Genomic DNA, 13,542 nt, shown 5'->3' with positions numbered 1-13,542 from the left:
TAACCATCTTATGGCATCTGGATGCCAGGATCTTTATTACAAAAGAGAATGGGAGGTGGTAAGGAAGTAAAGTAAAAAGACCGTAAGTCTTACAAGTATCTCCTGGAATGACCAGCCTCAGGGAGGGAATGTGTTCATTACTTTTTTCTTGGGGCTATTCATAGGTGGACAGGGTCAGGTGTTCAGTGCCCCAAACAAAGGCACTTTGGTTTAACGTTCAGACAGAGGGGCAGGGTTCCCCAAGGCAGGCCATTATGTACAGACAGTATCCTTTTAGTGAACAGAAGCAATGAGAAACAAGGGTGAAAGTAAAAGAAACAGACCCAGCATGTAGTCAGGGGTTCTATTCTACCCCGTAACAATCATTCTCCTAGTGAAAATATTTGTCTGTCAAAGACTGATGTTATTTCTACATCATTAAAATTAATCAGAAAGTCCTGGAACAGCTGAGCAGAGCTTCTGCTCTGCCTAACGGAGCTACAGCCAGAGACCAAGACATGCACAGACAGCTTCTTGAGAGAAGGGCAGAAAAGCAAGTCCCAGGGAAGGGAGGATGAGTTCAGTTTGGTCAAAGTTGAGTCCAAGGTGCCTGGAGAGCATTTATGGGAAGATGTTGAGGAGACATTGGTTCATCCATTCACACGTTTAGGAAACACTGATCACAGATAGAATGAGGGCTTCCCTAGTAGCTCAGACTGTAAAGAATCCCCCTGCCAATGCAAGAGACCTGGATTCAAAGCCTGGATTGGGAAGATCCCCTGGAGAAGGGAATGGCAATCCACTCCAGTATTCTTGCCTAGAGAACTCCATGGACAGACCAAGGGGTCTCAAAGAGTGAGACACAGCTGAGCGACTAACAATGGAGGAGATGCGTAGAGTGAGGGGCTTTTCGGGGTACAGAGTACCATCCCCTCTCAGGAAATGCCACCCTTACAGCACCTCAATGTGTTCACTTCCCCGGAAGCTCTCCAAAACCCCAGTATTTAGGGGCTTTTATTGGCGATGGCACCCCACTCCAGTACTCTTGCCTGGAAAATCCCATGGATGGAGGAGCCTGGAGGGCTGCAGTCCATGGGGTCACTAAGAGTCAGACACTACTGAGCGACTTCACTTTCACTTTCATTCATTGGAGAAGGAAATGGCAACCTACTCCAGTGTTCTTGCCTGGAGAATCCCAGGGATGGGGGAGCCTGGTGGGCTGCCATCTATGGGGTCGCATAGAATTGGACACGACTGAAGCGACGCAGCAGCAGCAGCAGCAGCATTGAGGTTTCACTGGGTCCTGAAATTGAATTATCAGTCATTGGTGACTGAATTCCATCTCAGTGCCTTTCCCTCTCCCCAGAGGTCGGCAGAGTTGAATATTCTAAACTTATAATAACTGATTTCAGTGTGATCCTGAAGCTATGTACAGACTTCTCTTATAGTCATCTCATTGCCATGTAAAAGTAAATTTCAAGAGCTTCCAGAAGCTGTTCCATGAATCAGGACAACAGTCAAAAACTGATCTTTTGATTCCACTATATGCAGTTCAGGAATAAGGCAGTGACCAAGAACAGTCTCAGAAACGGGATCCCTGGTCTGGTAGAATGAGACGGGATTTTTTTTTAATATAAATTTATTTATTTTAATTGGAGGCTAATTACAATATTGTATTGGCTAAACACATAATGACCCACTCCAGTGTTCTTGCCTGGAGAATCCCATGGACAGAGAAGCCTGGTAGGCTACAGTCCATGGGGTCGCACAGAGTCGGACACAACTGAAGCGACTTGGCAGGCAGGCAGCAAACATGTAATGATTCCTTTTGAAAGTTAAGAAACATCCCTGAGTTAAAACTGCCCAACTATCCAAAAAATCCAGAGATGGTTAGCAGCACCCAACCCATCCCTGCTCCCCAGTCCCTTCCATGATGAGAAATGGAATCAATTCAGTCTCAGTTGTGTCTGACTCTTTGCGACCCCATGGACTGCAGCATGCCAGGATTCCCTGTCTATCACCAACTCCCAGAGTTTACTCAAACGCATGTCCATCGAGTCGGTGATGCCATCCAACCATCTCATCCTCTGTCTCCTCCTGCCTTCACTCTTTCCCAGTATCATGGACTATTTCCAGCCAGATCAGTAAACAAAGGGTATCGCAGTCATCAGCAATTGGAGCCATCAGGTAACGTGAGCTGCTGAGCCCTGAGGAAACTCAGAATGTGAAAACGGCCCAGACAGCTGAGGTGCATACCACAGGAATGATTTCAATGAGCCCAGACTCTACCATCTCCCCATAAATAGAAAAGTGCTAAATTCTTTAATTTGGGTTATCTGGTTTTCTTCAATTTTCAATAATCTTTTGACATTCAGATTACCTGCCATTTGTTGCCAAACTTCTGTATAACCTGGCTCCCTCTTCCCAACCCACTTGCCTCCTCAGAGCAGTTCTCTCGGGGTTAACTGAGATGGTGTCTCCCAGGCTTGAAGTCCTAAAAATTTCCGCCAAATAAAACAATTCTCAACTTCGAGGTTGCATCTTTTTTTCCCCAGCAGACAACTGATCCCTTCATTTCCCCCACCCACCACCCCACCCCCGGCTGTAGAGGAGAGGTGAACTGGGACTTATCCTGGGCCTGGTTGCTGGTTGCACCCCCTTGGGTGTGGGCCACTGGGGTACCCATGATGACAACAAGAAGGGCTGCAGAAAGGCAGAGCTGGTTCATCCCTGTGGTCGTGGGAGGGCTTCTGCAGATGCGGGGGGCTGACAGAGCTTCTCACACCCCTACTGAGAGGTGGGTACAGGTGACAGGGATGGGAGTAAGGAAGGGGAGGATCTGGGGTCAGGCTTGTCCAGTGGGAAATCTTCCCACACAACCAGAATTCCTGCTTATGTCCGCTGGGGAAAATGCCCAGTAACAGCGCTTCTCAAACTTGACTCCGCCTGTCGGTCTTGTGGAAATAAAAACACATTCTGACTCCCCAGGTCTGGGTGAGGCCTGAGAAGCAACATTCCTAACAGACTCCCTGTTACAGGTGTGTCCAGTCCATTTCCTCTCCTATTAAATGATCCATAAAACCATGCTTTGAAAGCAAGCCTGGAGGAGCCCTCACTGGGCTGGAGGAGAAACCATCATCTGTAATCATTTTTAATATGGGTATTGCCTCTTCACCTCTGGGGTCTAAGGCAGAGAAAAGCTGCCTCCCCCACACACCTTGGGAAAGTGAAAGAGGAGCCAAGATCAGGAAGAGCTGACTCAGGAAACCCCACATTCTCTCCCACTAACTTGCACCTCTTCCTAATTCTCCACCTTTACCTTACTTCTTTGGAATGGTCACATGCTACATGATAAGTGCATATGACAAATACAAGTCACTGAACTTCCTTTGCAAAAATAAAGGGTCTTCTTCCATCCCTCAAGGATGAAATGACTGATGAGACCCCCATTCTCTTCTCCTTCACTCAGGATGGCATATAAGCCTCAGTTGCCAGACAGTTTCCAGGTCTCATGTCTTTGGTGATGCTGTACAGATGAAACTTGTTCTTCTCCTGTTTATCTGTCTTATGTTGATTTTATTACCAAATCAGCCAAGGAATCTAGAAGGGAAATAGGGAAATATTTCCTCCCCTACAACAGTAGGAGGACCTGGGTTTGCAAATTACTTAGTGTTCCGGGGCCTCAGTGCCTTCATCTGTAAAGTGAGACTGTTTATAAAAATCAACCTCATTTATTCAGGATGCTGTGAACACATGTGACCAATGAAGAGAGAATGCTCAGCTCTGTGCCCCTGGGTGGTAAATGCTCCAAGATTTCAGGGCTCCTCTTAAAATCATCAGTGTGACACCCAACTCCCAGTAAGAATGTCTGGATCAGATCCCAGGCCTGTGTTGAAATACATATCTAGACCCAAGATGTCTGGGGGGCTGTGTCAGCAACCTTAAACTTTATTCTGTGTTCTTATAAATGGTCCACAGTCCTTTGGAGCCTTGGGGGTGGACACTGCCCACTTCATGGAGTGTTAAGTAAAGTTTGTGTCCCCTAAATTGTCATCTTTAGTCATTTTTAATGTGGGTACTGCCTCTTTACCTCTGGGGTCTAAGGCATCTCTAACTGAGGTCAGCAGTGCAGAAAGTATATGCCCACGTGCCTGACCACAGTAAAAACCCAAGACTCCCAGACAGGGGTGAGCTTCCCTAGTTGGCAACACCCTGGACATGTTGGGTTGAGGGAACCAAGCAGAGGCTTGTGCCTGTGTTTCTCCAGCTTTACCACATGCATTTTCTCCCTCTGTTGGTTCTACTCTGCATGTATTTGCTATAAACTTAAGTATAACTTTGTGTCCCATGAGTCCTTTTATGAATTAAACCTGAATGTTGAGTAATGGAATATTTTCTGCCATATCAGTTAAAAACAGATAGGACAGTCACAATTGCAGCCACCATGGAATGTAAGCTGGTGAGCCCTGAGGGAACTCAGATAGGAAAGAACACCTGTTATCTAGCAGCCATCAGACTGCAGCCACTCCCCACGATGAGCCCCGAGGGAACTCAGGTGTGAAAATACAGGACACTGGTCCCAGACAGCTGAGGTGCGTATCATAGGAATGATTTCAGCAAGCTGCTGACTTAAAAACAACACACAATGTGAGCGCTGCCAGTTAAGTTTTACTGGGGGCAAAATGAGGATCACAGCCCAGAAGACGCATCTCGCATAACTCTGAGGAACTCCTCCAAAGACATAGGGCAGGACAGTATATATGTGATTTTGGTAAAGGGAGAGCACATGCAATCAAGCACATATTTTTTGTACAAAGTTTCTTCTAGTCTCATGAAGCTTCTGCTAGTCTTGAGAAACAGTTGTCACCATGAAGGTTTTAATGCTTTTCTAGATATGAGGAGATACAGAATTGGACTCATAAAATCAGCTCCTGAAATATCTAACCTGGATACCTGCTCTGCCACCTTTTTCCTGAGCACAGAGTGCCTCATTTCTGCTCTCCATTCACTGAACATTCAGTGAACTCCTTCAGGGAATGTTGAACGTCAGCAGCTACCACAGCACATGATTTAATCCTTATAGAGGTAGTTCGCAAGCCCCCATGGCAACTGCCAATTTGTAGCTGACAACGCCCCCTCACGGTCATGCTGTTCAGTGGTTAAGTGACATCTGACTCTGTGACCCTGTGGACTGCAGCACACCAGGCTTCCCTGTCCTTCCCTGTCTCCTGGAGTTGACTCAAACTCATGTCCATTGAGTCAGTGATGCCATCCAACCATCTCATCCTCTGTCGCCCCCTTCTCTTCCTGCCCTCAATCTTTCCCAGCGTCAGGGTCTTTCCCAATGAGTCAGCTCTTCGCATCAGGTGGCCAAAATGTTGGAGCTTCAGCTTCAGCATCAGTCCTTCCAATGGACATTCAGGACTGATTTTCTTTGGGATTGACTGGTTTGAACTCCTTGCAGTCCAAGGGACTCTCGAGAGTCTTCTCAAGCACCACAATCCAAAATCATCAGTTCTTCAGCATTCAGCTTTTTTTATGGTCCAACCCTCACATCCATACCAGACTACTGGAAAAACCATAGCTTTGACTATATCGACCTTTGTCGGCAAAGTGATATCTCTGCTTTTTAATATTTTGTTGGGGCTTCCCCTATAGCTCAGTCTGTAAAGAATCTGCCTGCAGTGCAGGAAACCGGGGTTTGATCCCTGGATCAGGAAGATCCCCTGGAAAAGGAAATGGCAACTCACTCCAGTATCCTTGCCTGGAAAATCTCATGGACAGAGGAGCCTGGTGGGCTGCAGTCCATGGGGTTGCAAAGAGCTGGGCAAGACTGTGCAACTAACACTTACACTAGGTTTGTCATAGCTTTTCTTCCAAGGAGCAAGCATCTTTTAATTTCATCTCATGATGGTCATAAGTTCAGCCATAATTTGGGAGCCATTTCATGACCATTTTGTCCCACATTGCTAGAAAGGCTCATTCCTAGTTCTCGTGAAGATTTCTGATAGGCCACTCAGTGTGCTATTACTGGACTAGGTCTTATCAACATTGAAAGGGCTCTGGACTAACCTGTCTTACTTAAACTATTATAGTCCAGGAAAAATTCCCTCTTGTTGTATCTTCCCATATCTAGAGTTATACTATTATAATCATTGACCACAAAGAGAATTATATATTTGCTCAACTGATTCAAGTCCCCTAATCATCATTTTCATTGGAGATTCAGTCACACATTTGGTAATGCAAGAAACAGCAATCTTGTAAAACAAAGTACCAATAACATAACTAGTAGCATTATTAAAGTCATAAGTAAGAATTAAGCCAAGAACTTCTGTTAGGTATAGCCCTGTATATTCTTGGGCTGTCTGACTTAGTCTATTCTATACCAATCTTTATTGTTGGGGTGGGAGAAAAATTATATATTGGCACTGCCGTAAAGGCTCCCAGCCCAATTTCCTAGTGTTACTAGGCTGGTTATCCTTAGTATAACTTAATTGTTCCCAAGATAAAGGGGGGCCTTAAATCTTAAATGACCATAGTCTGGTGTTAACCATATAACCCATAATCCATGTGAGAGGTCTTATTGCTTGGTTCAATTTTTGCTTGTTGCTCTGATTGAGCTTGAGTAGTTTAGAGGAAAATTCATATTATGGCCACGGTCAGAGGTATTATTAATTGGTCAGGTGAGAAGATTCCACCTAGTAATATCAAGTGTAACCTGGACAGGACTGAACTTTCTTTCTTCTAAAATAAAACTATTTAAAGATCACCCAATTAGAGCCTTGAAGTAGAGAAATCCACCAAGGCAATCTAGAAGTACTTGACACAGATAATTACCACAACCCAACTGGATTGATTTTTAAAACTAGCATAGGTTCGTGTCCATGATAGAAAAACAATTGATTTAATTGCAAAGGTCTAATAAGCCAAGAAAACATTGTAAGTGGTCATATGAATCAGGTCCAGCATCTTGGATACGCTGTCTACTTATATCATCTTCTTCTCATCCTGGTGGGGTGTAGTTTCCTCTGTTTGATCATCATTTCAAGGTGAGTTTGAGGTCAGCAGTCTTCTCTATAGACCAGTCCAGCAGAGGGGCCTTTAGAAGTGGGAATTAATCCAAGAGCTAATTTTCCTTCACTGTGCATGAGCTAATTAAGAGTACCTGATAAAAAGTCCTTCCATCCAGACTGGAGATAGCCCTTTAAACTATGTCTTTTCCAATACACATAATACCATTTGCAGGTCATGGGGCATCTGATCTTCATCTGAAGATTACTGAGATAAGCTTCAGAAACAAAACTTAGAGTGTTCTTTTAATAATTCAATTAACTTTAATATAGCATAACAGCAAGGAACTATCTGGGAAGTGAGTCATGGAGAATTCCATGGAGAGAGGAGCCTGGCGGGCTACAGTCCATGGGTTCACAAAGAGTCGGACACAACTGAGCGACTAACACGGTAAATACAGACCTCCATTAACATAACTGTGAATCAACATACTCTTTTTCTCTCCAAAATTTCCCTCATTTCTACCAAATGTATCCAAATTAAGACTAATTTGTTGCAAAACATGTCTGGTCTCAAAAAAACCCTGGTCTGGTAATTTATATAACAATAATTGATCATATAGGCTTTTGCTTTTCTGAAATTTTTTATAAGAAGTCTCAGACTGAACGTTAAAAAAGAGAAAAGAAAAACTCTCAGGATTAGAAAGGTCACACCAAGGGCTTATCACATGTTTCACTTACAGATCTAGGTGAATTTCTCCCTTTACAAAGTCCCCAAAATACCTTGAAATTTCTGTATCTGCTGGTGAGGTTGCTTTCCTAATGTATCTGATAAAGCTTCTGAAAACCTAAGAGTTCACAATCTCTCAAGGAAGATTTATACAAAAGTATCATTTACCAAATTACTGTAAATCATAATTAGATTGAGAATCTGTGTTTTACACCTGTAAAACATAGATCCAACCAGTAACTTTTCAGACAGAAACCATAAAAATTATAACCATTTTAACCAGTTTACTCAGTCTTTTTGTTAATTAATTCTTTTGTTAACAGTGTATGAAGCCATCAGTTTTCTCACTGTGTGCTTGCTCAGTTGCTTCAGTCGTGTCCAACTCTTTATGACCCCATGGACTGGAGCCTACTAGGCTCCTCTGTCCATGGATTCTCCAGGCAAGAATATTGCAGTGGGTTGCCATGCCCTCCTCCAGGGGATCTTCCTGACCCAGGGATCGAATCCACAACTCCTGCATCCCCTCCCTGCATTGCAGGTGGATTCTTTGCCACTGATCCACCGGGAAAGCCCCTAGGTTTCTCATTAGGATTCTTTCATTTCTTACCCAGCTTAGCATTAATGACCTGAAAGTCAGAAACATATTTATACAAAAGTTCTTTCTGTTAATCTTTTTGAAGAGGATGCATTTTTGCAAAGTCATCAGAAGAAAACCATAACTGTTTATAATGACAAAAGAAGTCATGTTTAAAATCTGATAATCCAATTGATAAAGTAACTTGGCTATGCTGTGACATACAATACTTGCAGATAATAAGTATAATTACGACTGACAACATTTGACTGGGACATGTCAGAATTTTAGGAACTCTATATAAATTTTAGAATGTCTATATTAGTAATAATTATCATACAGTATAACCTGAAAAGATTAATTACTCATTTGACAATACTTCCCATGTACTTTAACATACAAAATGAACCTAATTAGTTTAATATTAGTGATGTTTCAGGGGCCCTTTGAAGCATCCCAAATAGATAAAGGTCAAAAGGACTTCCTTAGAATTTCATTTAGGAAGTTTTGTCAAAAAATATCAAAAGGGTTTAGAACACTCAGATAGGATCATAGATCACTGTGAAACAATAGTTATTCACTTAACCAAAATAACCATAAAAGAATTCAAAAGGGAGGGGAAATATGCATACCTATGGCTGACTCATGTTAAGGTTTGACAGAGAACAACAAAAGTCTGTAAAGCAATTATCCTTCAATTGAAAAATAAATAATTTGGGGGAAAATAAAAGATTTCAAAGGCAAATACAGAGCAGATCACTTAAAAGTAAAGAACTCAAAATCTGTTATCAAAGGCAGTTCAACATTTTAAAAAAACTTGTACAATGCACAGAATTCTTTCCTCAAGGCCTGTTTCCCACAAAGCTTTCTGTAGCCATCACTTCATTTGCCCATCCAAAAAGAGTTACCTGTAAGTCAAGACCTACTTTCTTTTTCTTTTAATTTTTTTATTATTTATATTTGTTATTTATTTTTTGTTCTGCTGGGTCTTCACTGCTGCGCCAGCTTTTCTCTAGTTGTGGTGGCGGCGGCGGCTCAACAGTTGGTGCACAGGGTTCTCACTGTGGTGGCTTCTCTTGTGGAGCACGGCCGTAGGGCACGCAGGCCTCAGTAGGTGCGGTTTCTGGGCTCTAGAGCACAGGCTGAATGGTTGTGGCCCGTGAGCTTAGCCGCTCCTCAGCAAGTGGGATCTTCCCAGATCAGGGATAGAACCCATGTCTCCTGCACTGGAAGGTGGATTCTTTACCACTGAGCCACCAAAGAAGCCCCGCTTTTCGTTAATAAGTTCAATTCCATTCCTCATGCTTTCTTTACTGAATACACACACCCTACTTTCCTTAAGCAACCATGAATCGACTTTTATATTAGCAATCTGTAGATTGGTGAGCATAAATACCAGGGATAATTTCTAAAAACATTTCCTTTCTCACAGAGAACATCTCAGGATGGCACCAAACATACTCATTAGTAGTCCAAAATATCATGAGTTTCTCTGTAAGAGGAAGCCAGTGTTCCATAATTAATGTTTCAGTGTTTGATTTTATTTGAGAGTGACCTAGCTAGCTGTTCAATAAACTTAAATCATTTAATTTAGCACCACCCTAGAAATTCAATTCACCAAAATCTAGAGAGACTAAAATAGACATTTCCAAAGCATAATCATTCTTAAAAGAGTTTATCTAAAGTTCTTATCTCACTTAAATTTTCTCTCCTTAAAAGCTTCTTCACATTGAGTCACTTTCCTTGCTGAAAAATCCGCAACAGATATAATAAGATCTTAAAATTCTGAAAGAGATGGGAATACCAGACCACCTGACCTGCCTCTTGAGAAACATGCAGGTCAGGAAGCAACAGTTAGAACTGGACATGGAACAACACACTGGTTCTAAACAGGAAAAGGAGTATGTCAAGGCTGTATATTGTCACCCTGCTTATTTAACTTTTATGCAGAGTACATCATGAGAAACGCTGGGCTAGAAGAAGCACAAGCTGGAATCAAGATTGCCGGGAGAAATATCAATAACCTCAGATATGCAGATGACACCACCCTTATGGCAGAAAGTGAAGAGGAACTAAAAAGCCTCTTGATGAAAGTGAAAGAGGAGAGTGAAAAAGTTGGCTTAAAGCTCAACATTCAGAAAACGAAGATCATGGTATCTGGGCCCATCACTTCATGAGAAATAGATGGGCAAACAGTGGAAACAGTGTCAGACTTTATTTTTTGGGGCTCCTAAATTACTGCAGATGATGATTGCAGCCATGAAATTAAAAGACGCTTACTCCTTGGAAGGAAAGTTATGACCAACCTAGACAGCATATTAAAAAGCAGAGATATTACCTTGCCAACATAGGTCCGTCTAGTCAAGGCTATGGTTTTTCCAGTAGTCATGTATGGATGTGAGAGTTGGACTGTGAAGAAAGCTGAGCACTGAAGAATTGATGCTTTTGAACTGTGGTGTTGGAGAAAACTCTTGAGAGTCCCTTGGACTGCAAGGAGATCCAACCAATTCATCCTAAAGGAGATGGGTCCTGGGTGTTCTTTGGAAGGACTGATGCTAAAGCTGAAGCTCCAATACTTTGGCCACCTCATGTGAAGAGCTGACTCATTGGATAAGACCCTGATGCTGGGAGGGATTGGGAGCAGGAGGAGAAGGGGACAACAGAGGATGAGATGACTGGATGGCATCACCGACTCAATGGACATGAGTTTGAGTGAACTCTGGGAGTTGGTGATGGACAGGGAGGCCTGGCATGCTGCGCAATTCATGGGGTTGCAAAGAGTCGGACATGACTGAGCGACTAAACTGAACTGAAACCTAGGCACAAAGAAAGCATTATACTGATTGTTCTACTGATGACTCTAAGACATATCTATATTAATTAGATCGACAAATTTAAACATTAATACCAGGTATTAATTTAATATTGAATATTTCCCAATTCATATGAACTTGAAATCCATCTAGTTTAGTGTCTCATATTTGGAGTTGTTTGGTTTTAAGTGCTTGCTTTTGTTTGCTGCTAAGTCACTTCAGTCATGTCCGACTCTGTGTGACCCCATAGACGGCAGCCCACCAGGCCCCCCCGTCCCTGGGATTCTCCAGGCAAGAACACTGGAGTGGGTTGCCATTTCCTTCTCCAATCCATGAAAGTGAAAAGTGAAAAGTGAAAGTGAAGTCGCTCAGTCGTGTCCAACTCTTAGCGACCCCATGGACTGCAGCCTACCAGGCTCCTGTCCATGGGATTTTCCAGGCAAGAGTCCTGGAGTGGGGTGCGACTGCCTTCTCCGTTGCTTTTGTTTAGGCCAACTAAATTAGAGCTCATTTATAAGCTAACCTCAGCAATACTATCCAAAGACAGAGAAAGACACAAACTGAGACGTACATATACTCAGACATGACAAGAGATCTAGCTTCATTTTCTAAACGTAGTCATGAATTAGGTATCTCAATATAAAACTCACTATTTGATACGAAAGATGTCAAAAGGTTTCAGAACCCAAACTTTGCATCTTCTCATACATAGAAAAGTACTCAACTCTTTAACTTGGAATATCTGGCTTTCTTTTTTTTTAATTCATAAAACCTTTATATTTTAAGAAATATCTTTTTTTTTCTGTGTACTGCTTGAAACAATAATTGAATAACTCCTCACCATGATCCTGAGATGCTCATAAAAAATGAGGGGTGGTATAATCATTTTTAATACATACCTATGTCAAATCATTATGTACACCTTAAACTAATACAATGTTGACAGCAACTGTATCTCAATAAAAGTGGATAAAAATGAGGGTAGAGTGATTAGTTGCTTGACCCTGTTTCTCTGTCAACTTCAGAGAATGACAGGCCCACCACTAAACCAGAATTTTTGAATATGCTTCTCTAAGGGATCATTTGGAGAAGGCAATGGCACCCCACTGCAGTACTCTTGCCTGGAAAATCCCATGGACGGAGGAGCCTGGTAGGCTGCAGTCCATGGGGTCGCTAGGAGTCGGAAACAACTGAGCGACTTCACTTTCACTTTTTACTTTCATGGATTGGAGAAGGAAATGGCAACCCACTCCAGTGTTCTTGCCTGGAGAATCCCAGGAATGGTGGAGCCTGGTGGGTTGCCGTCTCTAGGGTTGCACAGAGTCGGACATGACTGAAGCGACTTAGCAGCAGCAGCAGCAACAAGGGATCATTGTCACAGGCCTCTTGAATGTTTCTATTTTTTTAATTTTTAATTGGAGGGTGATTGCTTTACAATATTGTGTTGATTTTTATCATATATTAACATGAATCCGCCATATCTGACTTTCTTTAATTAACAATAATCTTTTGACATTCAGACTGCATGCATGTATGCATGCGTGCTCAGTTGCTTCAGTCGTGTCCATCTCTTTGCAACCCTATGGACTATAAAGCCCACCAGGCTCTTCTGTTCAAGGGATTCTCCAGGCAAAAATCCTGGAGTGGGTTGCCATGCCCTACTCCAGGGGATCTTCTCAACCCAAGGATCAAACCCAGGTCTCCTGCACTGCAGGCAGATTCTTTACCACTGAGCCACCAGAGAAGCCCAACGTTCATACTACCTGCCCTTTGTTGCAGGAAAATTATACTTCTATATAACCTGGCTGCGCCCTCGCCTCCTTGCAGCAGTTATCTCAGGGTTACTTGAGAGGCTGCCTTGGGATTGAGTCCTAAAAATTCCCACTGAAGAACTTAACTCTCAACTCTTAGACTGTGAATATTTTTTAAGCCTACAGTGTGGCCTTCAGGACTCCAAACACAAGTAGCTGTGCTGCAGCAGAAACTAATCGACGTCCCCACATTGTGTTAGCCCCTATTCAGTCGTTACTCCTTCCACTCATTCAACAGGGCTCCTACAGATGGCTTTTACCTCCCGCCCTCTCTTTCTTGCTTAATTGCATGCTGAAAATGATTGCCTTCTAGCTAAGGTTATACCAGGCACCTGATGTTTACTTCTCCAGGACAACACCCCCTAGCACTCCTCGCCTTTATGAGCATTCTCCATCCAGAAAGAAGGTCTCAGAGTGATAACCTTGAGCACAACCAGAACCTGTTTCAGAACCACCTGAGGCCAGCCTTAACAATCTCCATGTCTTCAGGAGGGAGGAAAAATGCAAGACTACCTCAGCTCCATCCTTATCTACAGCCCCATTTTCTAGCCTGAAACTGTATGACCCCTTCCTAACTTCCAGGAAGTGAGGCACAATCTTGCAAGCGTTAACCTACTGTGGT

The sequence above is a fragment of the Bos javanicus genome, chromosome 13, assembly GCF_032452875.1.
Source record: "Bos javanicus breed banteng chromosome 13, ARS-OSU_banteng_1.0, whole genome shotgun sequence".
Lineage (NCBI taxonomy): Eukaryota > Metazoa > Chordata > Mammalia > Artiodactyla > Bovidae > Bos > Bos javanicus.
Note: the sequence above shows the minus strand (reverse complement) of the source record.